At 36.2% G+C, this 14,702-nt stretch overlaps 1 protein-coding gene across 7 annotated transcripts in view; it reads right to left on the bottom strand.

Annotated features, from left to right (window-relative positions):
- OXR1 (oxidation resistance 1) overlaps positions 1–14,702 on the bottom strand; it is a 680,801-nt gene that overhangs the window by 527,083 nt on the left and 139,016 nt on the right. For 3 of the 7 annotated variants that reach the window (XM_057307959.1, XM_048212635.2, XM_057307963.1), the window contains exon 4: positions 2,884–2,945. The exons of the other annotated variants lie outside the window; for them this stretch is intronic. The gene's annotated coding sequence lies outside the window, so the exon portion shown is untranslated. The remainder of the gene's footprint in view (positions 1–2,883; positions 2,946–14,702) is intronic. 7 annotated transcript variants of the gene reach the window in all.

Below are 14,702 nucleotides of genomic sequence, written 5' to 3'. Positions count from 1 at the left end.
TAACCAATAAAAAAGTCAATAAATAGCTGGCCACAAAATCAGCCGAAAGGCTACCTACCAGACAAAATCCCAAATTCCCAGATTATGTACAAGAGTCTCACCAAGTACCTCAGTTTTTATGCACAGACTGCTGCTTTCTTAGACAATACTACCTTTGACAATCAGAATAAAAAAGGATAGTTTAAATAGTCTGGTTATGCAAATATTTTGTGATATATTTGGAGTAGGAGGTCTTAAATTTCAAACAACCAGGGAGAGGGCATAGAGGTCTATGACGTCCTTGTGGCTACCCAGAGGTCGGCTTGTCTGAGTAGAACATCCAACACTAGTCATTAATTTTGTTGGGCCAAAGGGAACTGAGGTTAACCTAATATTTCTTCAAAATGTATGTTACTCTACATTGTTCCAGTGACTTCAAAAAATCTACACCTACCCGAACAGTGGATCTCGTACTAGTAGCAAGATGCTTGACACAGAATCAACACTGAATTAACAACTTATGAACGAATTCTTGGAATCAGCCTGTTTGCAGAGGTCAAGACCAGTGAGATAAACCAGGTGGTCTAGCTCTGTACTTCTTAAATTTGAAAGTGCACATTAATCACAATTATAGATGTTGATTCAATGTTTTGGGATGTGCCTGAAATTTGGTATTTCTCATAATTTCCCTAGTCATTCCAATGATGCCAACCCTCAGACAATACTTGGAGTAGCAAGTATCTAGTGCTCTGGTTCTGAAACATGGCCACACACTGGAATCACTTGGGGAGCTTTAAGAAATGCAGATGCTTGGGCTCCATTTCCAGAGATTTTGATTTAATTAGTATGGGGTATGGTCTCATCGTTGGGGTTTATAAAATCTCCTCATAATCCACTGATGTAGAAGAACTGGGCAAGATGGTGTGAGAGGAGCACAGTGTTGTTGGAATTTTTAACATAAAAATTCTCTTCTTTAATGTATATGGAAAATTACTGGTAAGTTCAGAACATATTGTCATTTCACCTTTGGATATGTCTGTTATGAACAAGAATAGTTATCCTCTGTTAAGACAACAGTGTCACCTGATCACTGAATTTGCACCTGTTCTTGACTGGCAAAGCAGTTAATGTTCTCAAGCTCTCTGAGTTAAAAAAAAAAATTATAAACAAACAACAGAAAACAAGTTCTCCAGGGTGTTTTTTAAAAAACATAGTCATATGTTGCTCATCTAATTCTAACTACATGGTTTCCTGAGGGCTATTTAGTTCTATGGGGAAAGTGAACTGAGATTGCTCCTGAGATACATACAAACATGTCCTTTTCTGGGAGGAACATATGGTGGCTGAACAAGGAAGTGTTAGCTCATCTTTGATAAACCCAAGGGAAGTCAATGAGTCATTAAGATGAAAAAAGCTCTGGACTGTCTGATAACGGGAAAATCCAGGTGAATCTATATATAAAAGTTTAGCAAATATCTTCTCTGGAAAGATCTTCCTAAGTATAAATGCAATATAAAGAATAATGAAAAGGGGGCGCCTGGGTAGCATAATTGGTTAAGCATCCAACTTTTGGTTTTGGCTCAGGTCATAATCTCAGGGTTGTGGGATTGAGCCCTGTATGAGGCTCTGTTCTCAGTACCCTCTCTCTCTGCCCCTCCTCACCTTACCCCACAAACTCTCTCTCTAAAATAATAAATAAATCTTACCAAAAAAAAAAAATGAAAAGAAATGAGCATAGCTCTGAACATTTAATTGAAAAATATTCTTTGAGGATTACTATCAGAAACACTTATTTATTCTGTAAATTAAGGCCTTATTTTATTTGATGCAGGTATTATGCTGGGCCCTGGATATACAATGGTGAGTAAGATGGGCATGGTTTGTGCCTTCTAAGAGCAGAAAAAACATATAGAAGGAAAAGACAAACTTTGAAAAATACTTGAGGGAGGTGTTCTGGGAACATGACACAAACACAACTCTCTGTCCTGTTTCTATAACCTAAAGCCACAGTATTTGCCTCTACTGATACAACTGGCTACAGGGTTTATAGGCAGATGTGTACAAACAATGCTCTAGGCTTTGCTGGCATCTTGGTGGAAAAAAACTGGTACTGGGATTTCTTTCCTACAGACTGGGAGAACAGCTAGAGAATAGTATTAGTCTCAGCGTAAATTCAGAGTAGTGGGTCCTGGTAAGAGCTTGTCCCTTAGAGAAGTGTAGATGCTCATAAAGAAGGCTCTCATTGTCCCTACAATCTTCCAGCAGAAGCCTCATCAGCAAACTGGCAGCCTGCCTGTGTCTATACCATCAGCACATGTGGGTAGGACTCATTACCTTCCACTGCCTAGGAGAATGCTTTCACATAAGGAAGTTCAACGTTGGCAGAGCCCTCATAAGTTCAAAGGGAAAAAAAACCACCCATCTAAGGGGTTTAGAAGCCAGAAATAGGAAGATCGATCAGAATAAATGGAATCCATCCCAAGTGAAATAGAGCTTCTGTGGGAGACAAAAAATAAATTGAAGAGAAAAATAAGAGCACTTTTTGAAGCTAAAACTTGATTTTTCATAACTATTCAATTCAGTATATAAATGAAGGAGAGGATCATTTCCACTGAAACCTGAAATATTAGCCTGAAGATCAAATTGAAGAACTATCCCAAAGCACAGAGGGAAGTATAAATAGATTGAAGGTATAAAATGGAAAATATAAGGGAGTTAGTGGATAGATCCAAGAAAATTAAAAAGTGAAAAATGGGGATTGCAGGAGGAGAATGGAACAGATGTCAGAGAGGGAATAATCAAGCAAATAATAGAAGATTTTCTTCTGAGCTGAGGGAAGATCTGCATTGCCAGTTGAAAGGACTTAATAAATTCTAGACAGAATGAATGAAAAAATGCACTCACCTAGGCAAATTCTGGCAAGACTCGCAAGTTTGCAAGCATCCATGCAGAAAAAAATAAGTGATCTACAGAAGAACAGAAAATCAGATTGATGCTGGACATCTTATTCACAACTGAGTTCAAAGGCAGTGATATAGTATCTATAAATTACTGAGAGAATAGAACTACAACATAAAAATCCAAACGCAACTAAGCTATTATTTGCTCATCAGAATAAAATACTTGGGGGACCTGCAAAGTTCTTGAATGATAAGACTTACTATCATAAAATATAAGTGCTCCAGAAATTAACATATAAATATTATGCAATTCCAATTAGAATCCCAACAAGCTAACAAGTTTATTTTTTGGTGGAAAATATTGGATAAAATAAAATTAAATATATACAGTAGATAAAATGTCAAGATAGGACCAGAATATATTAACGAGAATGAGAGTATAGCTCTGCCTTATCAGAGATCATAATACTAAAAAAAAAAAGTCTTTGTAATCATATCAACATGTCAACATAGAAATAGACAAATAGTAGAAAATATAGAAATTCAGAAATATACCTATTAAGTAGAAGAATTTACTACATGCCAAAATAATAGTTTAATTGAATGGGAAAAATGGATTACTTATTAACTTATGCTGCATCAACCGGCTATTCATCTTGGAAGAAATAAAATGATCTGCCATTTTATGCCCATACATAAACATATTATAGATGGATTAACATTAAATACAAAATATAAATATAAAAACATTAAACATCTTACGAGAAACACCTAGAGACTGTATATAAAAATGAGATGTAGAGGATGCTTTCTTAAAACAGAAAAAAGACACATGTAAGAGGAAGGGAACATTTTTTGACTACTTAAAAAGTATAGCTTTAATAAGGCACAAAATACTGCAAACAAGATCTATACATAAATATTTGATTTGGAAGAACAATTGTAATGCATATAGCATGTGAAGAGCTAAAATCTATAATATACCAAAAATCTTTTACAAATTCACAGAAAAAAAGTGACAAGGAAAACAGGCAATATATACGGATAGGCAATTACACAGGAGATTAAGTCAAATAGCCAATAAATACATGGAAAGATTCCCAACCTCATTAACAACAAGGGAAATGCAAATTAAAATGACAATGATATATTACTTTATTCTAGTTAGACTGGAAAAAATTTATAATACTTATTGCTGGTAGGCACAGGGAAAATTAAATTCTATAGATTGTATAAGATTTTATGACTTTTAAGAACTCAATCTGACCGTATCTAATACAATACGAAATACATTATATTCTTAAAAATAGCATGCAAATCCTTGGAAACTAATTTCTGGAAATAAAGGCATTAGCATATTATATTTATTTTATATTTACGTTATTTATATTTATTTTATTTTATTACAGCATTGAGTATAGTAACTAAAAACTGGCAACAGAGTTAATGGTCACAGTAGATGAACAGTTGAATAAATTAAGATTCATCTGTACCATAGCATACAATGTGGCCATTAAAAAAATGGGTACCAGTTGACTTGGAAGGCTTTCCTAAGGCCTTAGTGAGTGAGAACAGCATGATGCAGAAAGGTATATAAAACAAGTTAAAGACTGTAAAGGAAAAATAATTTCATATATACAAACTTACTATCCTGGTAAGTGCTATGAAAGATTGCAGGGGGCTGGGAAGGGATATAAGATGTGTTTTCCCTAAGGAAGTAGGCAGTAGCATTTAGAATAAGACATGAAGGATATGTCAAAGTTGGCTATACGAAGAAGGAAAAAACTGTTTTTGTTTTTTTTTTTAAAGATTTTATTTATTTATGTGACAGAGAGACAGCCAGCGAGAGAGGGAACACAGCAGGGGGAGTGGGAGAGCTAGAAGCAGGCTCATAGCAGAGGAGCCCGATGTGGGACTCGATCCCGGTACGCCGGGATCACGCCCTGAGCTGAAGGCAGACGCTTTAACGACTGCGCTACCCAGGCGCCCCAGGAAAAAACTGTTCTAGATGGACAGAATGGCAAATGAGAAGGTTGCATTTTGGAAAGAGTTTCAACTGGCACCAAGGAGAAACTGTAAGAATTCTAAACAAGAGGAACTTGATAAGGGAAGAGGAACCTAGCTCCAGATGAGATTTAAAGGGAAGGTAGGCAGGCAGAATTTGAGTATAAGGACTTCAATTGTATCTTAGAAACAATGTGCAGCCATTGAAAGTTAAGTAAGGCAGAAATCGCCAGCATTTTGGTGTTTTAAGAAGACCACTCTGGCAATAAGGTGGAGTTTCAATTGTAGAGGGTGAAAGTAAACATGCAAAGTTTGGCGTAGAGGCTGGCAACACAGCCATTCAAGAGTGAATTGGCCTACCAGGATGGCTGTGATGATGGGAAGAGAAAAGATTTGGGGAGGGGAGTAGGGAGAGGGAGTAATTGGGTGATGGGCATTATGGAGGGCACGTGATATGATGAGCACTGGGTGTTACATGCAACTGATGAATCACTGAACTCTACATCTGAAACTAATGGTGTACTATATATTGGTTAATTGAATTTAAATTAAAAAAAAAGAAAGAAAAAATTTAAACAATGATTTAGAGGAAAAAATTCACAAGTATGTTATGTTATATTGTTACCAAAATGGGTAAAATTGGAAATGATTTAGATCTGGAAAATAAGATAAATTTTAACATATCACTTTGAAATACTATTTGCATTTTTTAAACATTAAAATTAAGTTAGCAAAAAATAGAATGGCTAGAAAAATAACATTTGCAAAATCTGCACAGTATATATTGTAATCTTAGGTACACAAAAGAAAAAAATGTGTGTGTATATATGTATGATTCAGAACATGTATGTGAAACTAGGTGGTGATCACCAAAATGGGGATAGTTATTTTCTGTTTGGAGTGATCATGTGTCATTTCCCTCCTCATAACTTTTTATAGTTTCCAGGTTTTCTCTAGTGACTACAAACAACTATTTTAATCAGAGATTTTTAAATACATAGGAGGATAGAAGTTGTCAGAGATTTTTTCTGATTATTCAAATGCTAAATTAGTCAAATTAATTTTAATCCTCTTTAAGTATTTCTTCCTCTGTATTTTGATTATGAGTTATATTAATCACTGTTTTCTTTAAGTCTTTAAATAGGTAAAAAAAAAATTCAAATTACCAGAAGTATATGCAGATTTTAATTAACCTCAGAGTTTAAAAGGCATCATTATTTTTGTTTGCTTAGGCTGGAATTCTGGAAAACTAAGCAAATCCAACGTATTATTAATGTTAAGGTGTATATTGCCATAAATACTTCATTTGTAAAAGGTTCAGAAACAGCAAGAGAAGCACTGGTGAGAGTGGGAGTTTAATAAACCACAATTCTGAAACCTGTTTATGTGACTATTATGCTTTTATTCTTAAGGTAGAAGTGAAAAAATTAAGTTGGTATGCGTAGAGAAGATAGAATTTCTATCTTAAATACCAAAAGGTCAGTTTCATGAGATAGGCTTTCCCAAATTTAAACAGGGCTGGGTTTTGATTGTAGGAATGATAAGCTGGTAATCTATATTTTCATTATGTGAAAAAAGAGGAAATTATATGTGTATGTGTGTGGGTATGTGTGTTTATAACACATATAATACATATTAAAATATTACATATATTTAAAATATTTCCAAAACATTTTATTTTTCAAAATTTTAAAGGTGTACTTACGTGAATTTATCCATTAAAGTTACTAAGAAGAGTATTTTTTTTTACCTATAAAGGTAAAATAAATGTGTATATATAAAGATATAAATTAACATTTTACTTCTGTTTTGATATAGTAGGTATTCCATACTATTAGCTTTTTGTATCTAATTTTAAATTATATTTCTGACATCTCTTTCTAGTTTAAAACTATGTATTTATGTATTACACAGCAAAAGAGCATTCATATAGTGTCCATATTTTATCTGTATATTACTTTAAGGAAGAAAGTTAATTCTCATAGTGAAAAGGTAAGCTATGAGAAACACACACAAAGTATGTTTAAGTATAGTTCCTAGGAGAATATTTTAAGTCTACACACACACACACACACACACACACACACACACCCCTATGAGTATTTTAAGTATATTTAAATTTATAAGTATTTTTAATTTGCTGTAAGTATAAAATAATTATAATTACTATACATTTAAACATGTCTGTGTGGAATTAAATAAAGTAGTAGCTAGGCATAGATGCTGGGAAAAGTTTAATTAGCCAACTCCCTGTTTCTATGCAAATATTGCATTTAAGGAATATTTTTTCAAACTCCTGAGTCAGGTGGCTGTTCTTCACTTTTAAGCAGATTAAATGGCTCTCTTACTTGCACTATGACACTTAGCAATTTTTAAAATATTATCTAAGAATGTAAATTGAGGTTCAACCTGCTCAACTACATATCCCAAAATAATACAAACAGAAAACAATGAGATTTGGCTGAATTATGTGTGACTTGGTTACACTACAATGGTTTTGTAAAGGGACACTTGATTCAATCAATTCATCATGTGCATATGCAGTGAATGGCAGTGCCATAAAGTTAGACTGAAAGGAGAAATTTCAAGAGCAAAACTTTCCACTTGTTTACTTCAAATTTACAATTTCACATCTAAACCTAGTGATTAAAATATTTGAAATTAAATTTACACTGTGTTGACTTGAGGGGATATTTAGAGAAACATGTCCTATGAAACGTTTTAAATTTCAGCTTACCCAGATTTAAGATGGTTGACCTTCATTTTGCGATAGAACATTCTACCCTTTATAGCCTAGAATATTTTAGCAGATTGGGTGACATGTTGTAGCTCCCCCTGTTGTAGCCAAATGCACAGCGCGGTGAAACAAAGCAAAGCAAAACAACAAGGAAAAAAAAACCTTTGGAAGTTGTTGAAAAAAGATATATAACTAACCCAGAAGATAGTGGAAAACCTAGATTTTATCCACAGAAAACATCCTGTTTTGTACTGGCTAACAGGCTAATAAGTAAAAAAGAAATTCTAAAAATCTCTAATTTTGATCATTTTTGCTGCTAATAGAAAATGATTTCCACTGGAGTAATTTAGCACAAAGTTTGGAAGCTGGTGTGGTAGCAGAATGTAGAGGTGAGGAAAGAGAACCCTTAGATACACCGGCAATTGCTCTCATTTCCGAGGTGATTGACTACATTAGATACTGTTCAATGACGTAAGTGTGGAACCAAATCAAAGGTGGCCGTGAGAGTTGAATGAAAGTGTTCTTAACTCTGAGTTTCATTTTGCTTTTGCAAACTTGTTTTGTTCCATTTTTAGAAAGGCATGCTCAGACAGATTAGCTATTCTCCATATCAACCACAATGTGGCACATTTAGTGGTGACATGGTGAAATGATTGTAGATAGTAAACAGTTAACATTTATTTTAGTAAATATTTATCTTAATACATTTTAGAAAAATACACGCAGCGCTCTGAATTGTGATTTTATTGATCTTGCCTAGGATGAGGCTGATTTCTTGAAACTGTTGATTTAATGTTGCTTTAAACAAAAGTACTATATACAGAATAGTGCAGATGACAAACCTGTGGTAAGAAAATCATGAATAAATTTTGTTTTTAAGTAAAGTTTGTGAAATGTTGTTTTATGTGAAAAATGTCCTTAGAACTCTGAAGACTCAAAGTTCTCTAGACATCTAAATTATCGAACCAAAGTAATAACTGAAAGACTAACAAAATTGTTTACTTAAATTAACGTGTATTTTTTATTTTTGCTAAGCGTGTGCCTTTTAAAAGAAAACAAGTGACTTCCTTTTTATTGTATAAATTGGTTGCCTTCCCTCCATCTCTTCATCACTTTTGGTTCAGACTCTCGTAATTTCCTTATCGGGCTAATGGAAGAGTCTTCCATTTTCCTGCTTCTAGTATTGGTTCCTTCCAATTATTTTCCACAATACTGTGAGAATTATTTTAAATAAAACAAATCTGATGCAGTTAAAAAAAAATCTTGGCATGGCATTCTTTTTTTGTAGAATGAAGTCCTAAAGTCCACGCTACTGAGCAGAACCCCTCTCCAACTTTCTTATCCTTCCTTCTCCCCTGGTTCCAGACACACGGAGAGCTTTCTGTTTCCTGAATGGCCCATCTGCTCATCTTCCCAGTAGGTTGAGGCATGGCAAGACTCAGCTCATTCCTATCTTCTTTCTCTCATCACCAAACATCACTGAGTGCTCTGCATGCATTATGTATTGTGCTAGGCAACACGTATTACTGCTCTTGTGGAGTTTACAGCTCAATGGAGAAGAAGCATTAAATAAGTAAAACAATAATTGCATAGTTAAAATGTCATTAAATTCCATGCAGAAAAAAACTCCTCAGGTGATATAAGAAAGAGTAAGAGAGAACATTTGTACGAGTGGCCAGCAAAAACCTGTAGAGTTGGCACTGAAGATGAGACCTGAAACCCCGAGGCACGTATTAGTTTCCTATCACTGCTACAACAAATTACCACCTACTTAGTGTCTTGAAACAACACACATTTATTATGTGACAGTTCTGGAGCTCAGAAGTCTGAAATGGGTTTGGTGGGGCTAAATCCAAGGTGGCAGGGCTGTGTTCCTTCTGGGGGCTCTGGGGCAGAATCTGTTCTTCATCTTTTCCAGGGTCTAGAGGCTGCCCTCATTCCTTCACCTGCAGCCTTCTATCATCTTCAAGTCAAAAATGACTTCACTCTGACTTTGGCTTCTATTTTCACATCTCCTCTTTCTCCTGCCTCCCCCCCCCCTTTCCTTTAAATACCTTTGTGAATACGTTGGGCCTACCTGGATAATTCAGGATTATCTCCCCATCTCAAGACCCTTAATTTAATCACATCTGCAAAGTCCGTTTTGCAATGAAAGGTAACATATTCACAGGTTCCAGGGATAAACAAGGGCATGGCCATGTTTGGGGATGGGTATTATTCTGTCTACCAAGTATCCAACCATGCAACCCCTACTCTTAGCTTCCTTCTCTAGTCTCTCCTGTGGGGATGACATGGTACCCTCTGTCCTCTCTTGGGTTCTGGGCAGTCCTGCCATAGGCCTAAACCACATAGCTATGCTCTGTTAATGAATCTGCCTCCTCCAACTCTAAAATTCTGGAGAGCAAGGTTATTCCTGGTTCATTTTCAGATTTCCAGTAGCATATTGGGTGCACATTGGTGCCTGACACATTGTAGGCGTTTCATAATATGTCTCGTTTGAGAACATTGTGAATGCCGTCACTCAGTTGCTGACAAAACAAAAAACAATAAACATTGTCTAGAATGTTCCACTACATGTGAGTTAATAAATAACATATATTGTTAAAATTTTATCAGAACTTTTTGTTTGTTTGTTTCAAGTAATGGTTAAGTGTGGGTGTTTGCATCAGACTGACTAGGTAGGAATTCCAACTTTAAGAATATCTAGCTGATATTGAGCATATTTAAAAAAAAAAAAACAAAACCTCAGTGCCTTAGTTTCCTCAAATGTAAAATGCTAACAATGGCACTGATCTCAGATGGGTGTGGTGAGGATTAAGGGGATTAATAATGTAAAACTTTTAGACTGCTGCAATGAGTATTAGCCATTGTTATTAACAAATGTCTACTGAGTGGTGATTATAGTTAAGGATTCAGTTGAAATTTCACCTGATGATTGTATAATCAATCAATCATGATTTCATGAAGCAGAGTAAAGATTTGAGGTAAAGTCAACACATTACCATCTGTTTCCCTAGTAGACTTTCAACACTTTGAGAACTATTTTGTGCACACTGAAGTACATGGGAAAATGAAGTTCAGTTTTACCATTTACAATTTTTACTTACAAAATGTGGTTTTAAAAATATATATTAACAACTGATAAGTGGCAAAACTGACATTTCCAGAGATGAAGAGCTTGTCTCTGTGACAATGGTCAAATGTCATGTAGCCTTTGATAATTTGACTGAAACTAATCTCGGTGGCAAAAATACAGGCTGTTTAGGGACAAGATTTGATTCCTGGGGAGATGGGAAGGGCATTACCTTCACCACAGATAACAAGGCTTTCATTGTGGACTGCCTTTCAAAGGTTAAAACACTATTTCATTTTGTGTTCTATCCCCATATGAATGCTTCTCGGCATTCTCTTTTAATTGGGTGTATTATTCTTTTCTTATTTGTAGATAAATTACATTTTACTGTGGATGTTTTCCAAGATCTGTGACTAGGCTCTATGGTTTATTATGTGCTTTCAGTTTTTTGTCAGGTTTTATATCTTTTAATCTTCAGAATTTCAACAGATGGTGACTCTTTCCGGAGGTTAGATGAGCAATTAAAATGCTGTCTGGTTGCTTTGTGTCAGTGCATATGCTATGCACATCTCATGCTAAATGTGAACAAACCACACAGTCTTCTTTTGCCTTATTTTCCTCCGGGAATTTAGGAATAGAAATATTCATTCTTCCTGACTGCTGTGAGGAATGAGTCATAGGGAAGATGTGACATCTAGCTTGGTTAATATCCACCAAAGCTAGGCAAAACCACAGATTCTCAAACCTGCTCCTGAGAGTAGTTTTACCAATGACTGTCCTCAATAGGGGTTCTCAGTACATAATGTTATAAAGGAAGGTCATAAATTAACCTTCAGAACAAGAAATACATTACCCAGAAGTACTTCTCTGTGTGCCTTGAAGAAAAATGTGTCATACTGTAGGTACTCTCTTCTACTTTGTGAAAAGTTAATACCCATTTTCTACTGTGTCCCATGTTATACCGACACATGCAGCCTTCGTTCAGGCTTTACTACCTGGAACCCTATTACAAATTAAATGAGACGTTGAATTGCACTGGAACCATAAAGGGTTTTGATTAAATTCAACAAACTTGTGGCACCTGGGTGGCTCAGTCAGTTAAGTGTCTGCCTTTGGCTTAGGTCGTGATCCCAGGGTCCTGATTTCCAGCCACACCTTGAACTCTCTGCTCAGCAGGGAGCCTGCTTCTCCCTCCCCACCTGCTGGTCCCCCTGCTGTGCATTTTCTCTATCAGGTAAGTAAATAAAATCTTAAAAAAAAATTCAACAAACTTATTGCAAGTCACATCTACATTGGATAAAGTTCTATACTTAGGATGGAAGGTCAATCTTGAGAATCAAAAAGATAAATACAATGTTTGACTAGAAGGAAGTTATAATACATTTAGAACAGACAGAAATATATTGCTGTTGCCTAGAGGGCACTCAATAAATTTTTATTAAACAATTGTTAAATGTCATGTGAGGGTAAAAGAGCAGAGTAGGGACTGATTGTGTGTGGGAGTATTAAGGAAGACTGGTCAGAAAGGGCAATATTTATGATCGACTTTGAACAAAAGAGATTACGCTTTTGAGAAGGGTTCTTGGTATTGGGACTCGCACATTCTGGTTTTCAGATATGGGAAATCACTTAATATAATCACGGGGCTATGAGTAGCTTGGTGTGGCTGGAGATTGTAGCTTTGGCCAAAGAGAACAGGTATATGGAGCTGGAAAGGACATTGAAAACCAGATTACAGGGGCCTAACATGCTGGGACTTTGAACTTCAGACAATGGGAAACATCAGAATTTAAAACTACAAGCAGTATTATGCTGTTAAACTTGTTCTCTAAATTAAAAAGCTGGATCTGTAGTGCTTACCAATTTTCATAGTGTAAATACTCCTACAAGACTGATTTTAAGGTACCAACCTGCTATGCCTAAACTCAGAGCCGGGAAGAAATGTCTATTATCAGCACTTGCTGGCGAGTATAAACTAGCTCCAGGCACCATTGACTGGAGCAGGCCCGCTCCGGTATCTGTTTTAGAAAGTTAAGCATGGCATCTGGTTAATGAATAGATTAGAGACAGGAGTCAGAAAATTGAGTTGAGACGCTAAACTAGAATTCAGATGAAAGGTGAAAAAAACTGGAGCACCTGTGTGGCTCAGTCATTAAGCGCCTGCCTTTGGCTCAGGGCAAGATCCCAGGGTGCTGGGATCGAGCCCCGCACCGGGCTCCCTGCTCTGCTGGAAGCCTGCTTCTTCCTCTCCCACTCCTCCTACTTGTGTTCTCTCTCTCACTGGCTGTCTCTCTCTCTCTGTCAAATAAATAAGTAAAATCTTTAAAAAAAAAAAGGTGAAGAAAACTGAAGTGCAGACTGTGGAGGCAAAACTGACATTAAGGAGAAAACGCTTAGCAAAGGCAGGGTTTATAAGACATGGTCTAGGGATAGGTTCTGAGATATCTGTGAAGTCCCTGTATCCGAATATACTTTTTTGTGTGTCTTTTGGGTGTGCGGTTCCTTTTATTTGTTTGTTTTTTTTTAAGATTTATTTGAGAGAGAGAGAGGGAAGGTCTTATGCAGACTCCATGCTGAGTGGTGAGACTGATGTGGGGCTTGATCCCAGGACCCTGAGATCACGACCTGAGCCAAACCCAAGTTGGATGCTTAACCACCTGTGCCACCCAGTCACCCCTGGGTGTGAGTTTTTATTAGATTTTCAAATGGTCTATGACTTCCACTCTTAAAATTTGACAGAATTTTACTAGTTACATGTGGTATGAAATGAACTCAGGTAATGGAGAGTAAAGCTGCAGGTGATTTGGAGATTTGTAAGTTGGGCAATTGGAAAGATATACCATTTCTGAGATAATGAAAATCAGGGTCAAGATCAGAGGATTAAATACCCTAAATAAATGTGATTTTTTTTTGAGAGAGAGAGAGAGAGAGAGAAGCAGGCTTCACACCCAGCATGGAGCCTGATGCAGGGCTCGATCCCATGACCATGGGATCATGACCTGAGCCAAAATCAAAAGCTGGACACTTAACTGACTGAGCCGCTCAGGGCACTCTAGTAAATGTGATCTTTTTAAAAAGATTTTTTAGAGTAGTTTTAGTTCATAACAAAATTAAGAGGGTACAGAGATTTTTCATCTACCTTCTGCCTCCACACATGCGTTGTTTCCCCCATTACCAACATACCCCACAAGCATGACACATTTGTTACAATGGATGAGCCTACACTGACCCATCATAAACACCCAAAGTCTGTAGTTTAGGGTTCTCTTTTGGTGTTGTACGTTCCATGGGTTTGGACAAATGTATAATGATGTGTATCCATTGTTAGAATATCATACAAGGTAGTTTTACTGCCTTAAAAATCTTCTGTGCTCTATCCTCTCTCTCCCTTAACCACTGGCAACCACTGAATTTTTTTAGTATCTGCATAGTTTTGCCTGTTCCAGGGCATGCATGTGGAATGATACATTATGTAGCTTTCTCAAATTGTTTTTCACTTAGTAATACACATTTCAGTTTCCTCCATGTATCTTCATGACTTGTTAGCTCCCATTCTATTTAGCACTATTTATACTCCATTGTCTGATTCACCACAATTTATTTATTCATTCACCTACTAAAGGGCACCTTGATTGCTTCTAAGTTCTGATATGCATAAAGCTGCTATAAACATCTATGCGCAAGTTTTTGTGTGGACCTAAGTTTTCAGTTCCTTTAGGTAAATGCCAAAGACTACAAGTGCTGGATTATATAGTAAGAATATGTTTAGTTTTATAAAAAACTGCCAAACTGTCTTCCCAAGTGACTGTATTATTTTGCATTCCCACCAGCAGTGAATGAAAGTTCCTGTTGCTCCACATAGTTGGCCAGCATTTGGTGTTGTCAGTGTTCCAGATTTGGGCCATTCTAATAGGTATGTAATAGTATCTCATAGTTTTAATTTGCATTTCTCTGATGATACATGTCATTATTATTGTATATACCTATTTTCCATGTATCTTGTTTGATG

Source organism: Ursus arctos, unplaced genomic scaffold (genome assembly GCF_023065955.2).
Source record: "Ursus arctos isolate Adak ecotype North America unplaced genomic scaffold, UrsArc2.0 scaffold_6, whole genome shotgun sequence".
Lineage (NCBI taxonomy): Eukaryota > Metazoa > Chordata > Mammalia > Carnivora > Ursidae > Ursus > Ursus arctos.
This window is presented reverse-complemented; position numbering and strand designations above follow the sequence as displayed.